The following is a 4,330-nucleotide window of genomic DNA, read 5'->3' as shown; positions in this document are numbered from 1 at the left end:
CCGTCCAGTTATTCTGGGGGTACTGATTCTTAAGTAGGGCCCACAACCGAACTGCAGTGGGCTCCCACTCTCCTCCCTCTGTCCCCCACAGATGCTCAGTGATGACACAGGAGGTGCGCACCAGGTGTCTACGTCCTTTTAAAGTTCCATTGGTGACTCAGATGGCCCAGGGTTGGGAGCCCCTCACTGCTCCTAATGATGTGTGCCCGTGACCTGAGCTCGCCTGTGAATTAATTAAGAGTTGAGGAAAGGCTCCTGCAGTCACGTGTTCTATCCGCCTCTAGCTGGAAGCTCAATGTGCATCTCGGAATCAGCAGCTGTGCGGATTACCAAGGGATCACGGTCAACTCCTGGCCATGCTGGCTGGGCCCTTCCTGACCTGCCTGTGACGCTGGGCACGCCCCCCAGTGCCGAGAGGCCACAGGCTGACCTCGAGTGGACACGGAGCAGGCTGCTCACCTTGCTTGGCTATTTTCAATAGCAGTTGCTGTTCCAGTGCCACTGTTCCCTCAGGTGACCAAGGCGGCTCTTCCAGGAATTTGGAACTTCAAGCCACCAGGCACAAAGTCCTTAGATGCTGATTCAGAGCCACTCCTGGAGGCAGCAATCTGGCAGAAAGAATGGCTGTAAGGAGCCAGGAACAGAAACCCCTGCGGGGAGGAAGCCTAATTCTGGGGTGGCCGTGACTGCTCTCTCCTAGCACATCACACAGCTCCTTCCTCCCCTCCTCGCCTCCCGGCTTCCCTCCTGGTCTCAGGAACCACACCACCTTCTCAGAGTTTACATTTCCGGTCACTGGCTTCCTGAACTTTCAAAAACATTTGGAGACCCTAACAATTTGGCATCCAAAAATCAGTTTTCTCTGACTGTCTCTGATACCAGAAGTGCTCCCCTCCCCCCCAAAAAAATCCTCTGATAGATGGATTACTTTCCCTTTCTCCAATTTTGAGGGGAAAAGAAGAGGACCCTTGGCATCATGGGGACCCTTGGCATCATGCCTGTTGCATGGCAGGACAGATGTCCCAATTTAGCTACAGAAGGACCGGGTGGGGTGCGGGAGATTTGCAAGTAAGAATGAAGCTGGAGGAAGGTAGTTGTTTGAGCTCAGTACCGCCTCAGCGAAAGCAGAGGCTCCTTCAGGGCTACAGGGTGGGTGCTGGGTAACTCGGGGGGGTGGGGGCACCGTTCCCACACAGTGATGGGAGATTCATATCTGCATCAGAGCAACTTCCTTGCAGGTGGCAGCAAAGCGCGCCAAGGAGATGTGTCTTCTTATTTGCAAGAAGGGCCCGCACTGCGTAGAAGCGGCCCTGAGTCCCTTAACTGTTTCTCTCTGTCTTGTGAGACACCTCTTCCCCCTTTGCTTTCCTAGTGTTGGTGGAGGCGATTAGCAGGAGGAGGGCCTGAGGGCAGAGCCCTCCCCACACACAGGGGAGGGGGTCTCAGAGCTTGCATCTCTCACCCAAAGAGCCCAGGAGTCTCTCCTGCTCTGCAGCGGAGAGCAGGGCCCTTTCCCCTGAAGGTTCTACGCAAAGCCCAGTGGCCTCCCACACATGCTGTTTACACACAGCCTGCCAACAGCTGGTGTCCCGGGCACAGCACAATTGCCAACTACAAGCCTGGACACTGGAGACGAGGCCAAAGAATGTTTATGAGCCTGGGTGAGGGTTGGAAGTCCTCGCTACAGGGGCAGTCACGGCCCCTCGCCCCACAGTCAAGAGACCAGGAGGAACATTCCCCTTCCCACCGTCCGTAACTCACCTGAATGTCCAGGGCAGCTCAGAGAACGCCCTTCGCACTGCGTCTGCTGCCAGCGGCACAGTGGGCTGGGCAAGGCTTCTGACTATTCCAAAGCTTCCTGAGAGGCTGACTTGAAGCCAAAAAGAATATCGATAATAAGGGCTTTGGAGCAAACAACCTGGGTTTAAGTCACAGCTCTGCCTCTTAATAGCTGTGCCATCTCATGTGTTGACTTAACCTTTCTGGGCTCCCGTCTCCTGCAGAAAGGGGATAAAAAAGCTAACTATTGGGCAGCCTGGATGGGATAATGTATGTAAGGCGTTTATTACCACAGTTGGAATAAATTAAGAGCTCAATACCCAGTAGTTGCTATTCATATTACTATTATTCAATAGTAATCAATTCTCTCTGTGTTCAAAATGGAGTTCCTCATTCGCCCCCACCCCTATCCTGGCCCTCCAAATCAATCATTAGGGACTCTAAGGGCATTTTAAACTATAACCAAAGAAAAAGCTGTAAGATTTGCTTTCTCAGACAAATGTTCGGGGGCGGGTGGGATGTGGATCACTGTGACGGGATTTTCTTGCAGAAGTCAACAGTTCCTCAGAAAGGGCTAAGGGCCCGGGGAGTCAGCACTAAGGTCCTGGCCAGGAGAAAGTACTGGTGGGGAGTGAGTGAGACCTTCCCAAACCACAAGAGAGCAGAAGTGCAGGCCACCGAGAACATGCGGGAAAAGCGCCCCAAAGATCCTCCCCTCCTCCAGGGGCAGGAAGCCGTGAGGCTTCCCTTGACATCTAGAGGAGACCTTAGCCACCACTACATTGGATGACTATGTTGATCCTATTAAACACTAAGCTTGCTGACGGCAGCTCCTGTGGATTAAATCTCTTCCTCAAACTCCAGGCGGTGATCCCTTCCAAGAGGGCGGGGCCAGGCTGGCCTGTAGGGCCTGCCACACCCTCCTTCTGTCCTTGGCCTTGGCTCTTTAACTTCACTGCAGGATCCTGTCCGCCCTGATCTGTTGTTAACTATAACATTTGGCTTTTTTTTTTTTAATCCCCCTGCCCTCTTCTGGGGAAGTATTTTATCTTCACAAACTCTTGACATGTGTCTCTCTTTTTCAGTGCAAAGAGAAATGAATGACTTGCCCAAGGTCACAAAGTGGCAGGTGATAGAGCCAAAGGAGGGCTTCCAGTCTTTCAACACCTTCTGGCACCTTCTACCGCACCAGTGAGGCTCAAAGGGTGCTCCCCAGACAGGCAGCAACAGCATCACCTGAGAACCTGTTAGAAATGCCTTGTCTACTGAGTCCACAGTTCAAAATGGGGCCCAGCAATCTAGGTGATTTTGATTCAAACTGAGCAGCCACTGTGTTTGTGTTTCCTGAACCTCAGAAGGTGCGAATCACCAGGGGGCCAGCGCCCAGGCATCCGTTTTCCGAATTTACCCAACAGGGAATTGGCATATGCCCCACCTCCATGTGTCAAGGGCTTAGGAGTGAGGGTTTGTTTTCCTTTTTAATTGTTGCAGGTAATTCTTAGGTTCCAGCAAGTTTAGGGAGCAGTGACTTGACGCTGTTGCATAGGAGATCAACATAGGAGTTCATAAAAATCATGGTGTGTCAAGAAAAAAACATTACAAACCCGAACTATAGACCCTCATATTGGGATAAAAATAAGCAATTGTCTTTCGTCCCCCTCCGTGTAAGAGTTAGGGGAGAGACTTTCAGAAGCCTGCTTTCCCAGGGCTAGAGGCTAACTCAAGCTCTTCAGGCGGCTCTGTGTTACATGGAAAGACCCAGTGAATAACGGCCACTGCCACTATTTGAAAGAGAGAGACCGCCGCTGTATTTGCCAAAACCCAGCGGGGCAGGGTTGACAGCTATGCTTCCCACCATTCTCTGCAGCCCTGGCTCCTGAGAAAAACATGCACTTTTTGCAAAAGGATGGGGTGTGGGGGTGAAGAGAAGACGGCGGCAGCCTGCTGCCTCCCCTTGGAAGTGGAAATTTGCAGGCCTGCCTTAGGAACTGATAAAAACCCTATTGCGGGGAGAAGGGGAGGTCCCTTGGAGGTCCCTTGGGCCGCGTGAGAATCACTAGAAGATATGTATAAAATATCAGTCTACGCCCCAGTGCAGCCAACCGAATCGGAATCTCTAGGGGCAGGCCCCGACATTGGTATTTTAAATTCTTGTCCCATTATTCAGACAGGATTGAGAACCACCGCGGAAGCCTAATTAATTAATTGTAAGATAAAACCATCTCTCTGTCCCCCTGAACTGGCCGCCTCTTAAAACCACAACGAGGTGGAGAGCCGCCTAGGGTTCAGCGAGGGTGACCACCAGGCCACTGAAACCATCAAACGGGGGTCACCAGGCTCACACAGGGTGCACAGCGGGCTCCGGCCCGAAACCCGCGTTCGGAAAGCTCCAGCCGGAGCGGGAGGTCACACAGTCCACAAGCTGCGTTTAATCGGTGAGCAAAAGCACACCCAGGAAAGTTCTGAGCCGGAGTCCTCACTAGCGACTAAGAGCGCGCCAGCAGCCCCGCGCGGCTCCCGAGCACGCCCTGCAGGGCGCCAAGGTGACTCA

Source organism: Crocuta crocuta, unplaced genomic scaffold, assembly GCF_008692635.1.
Source record: "Crocuta crocuta isolate KB4526 unplaced genomic scaffold, BGI_CrCroc_1.0 scaffold190, whole genome shotgun sequence".
Taxonomy (NCBI): domain Eukaryota; kingdom Metazoa; phylum Chordata; class Mammalia; order Carnivora; family Hyaenidae; genus Crocuta; species Crocuta crocuta.
Note: the sequence above shows the minus strand (reverse complement) of the source record.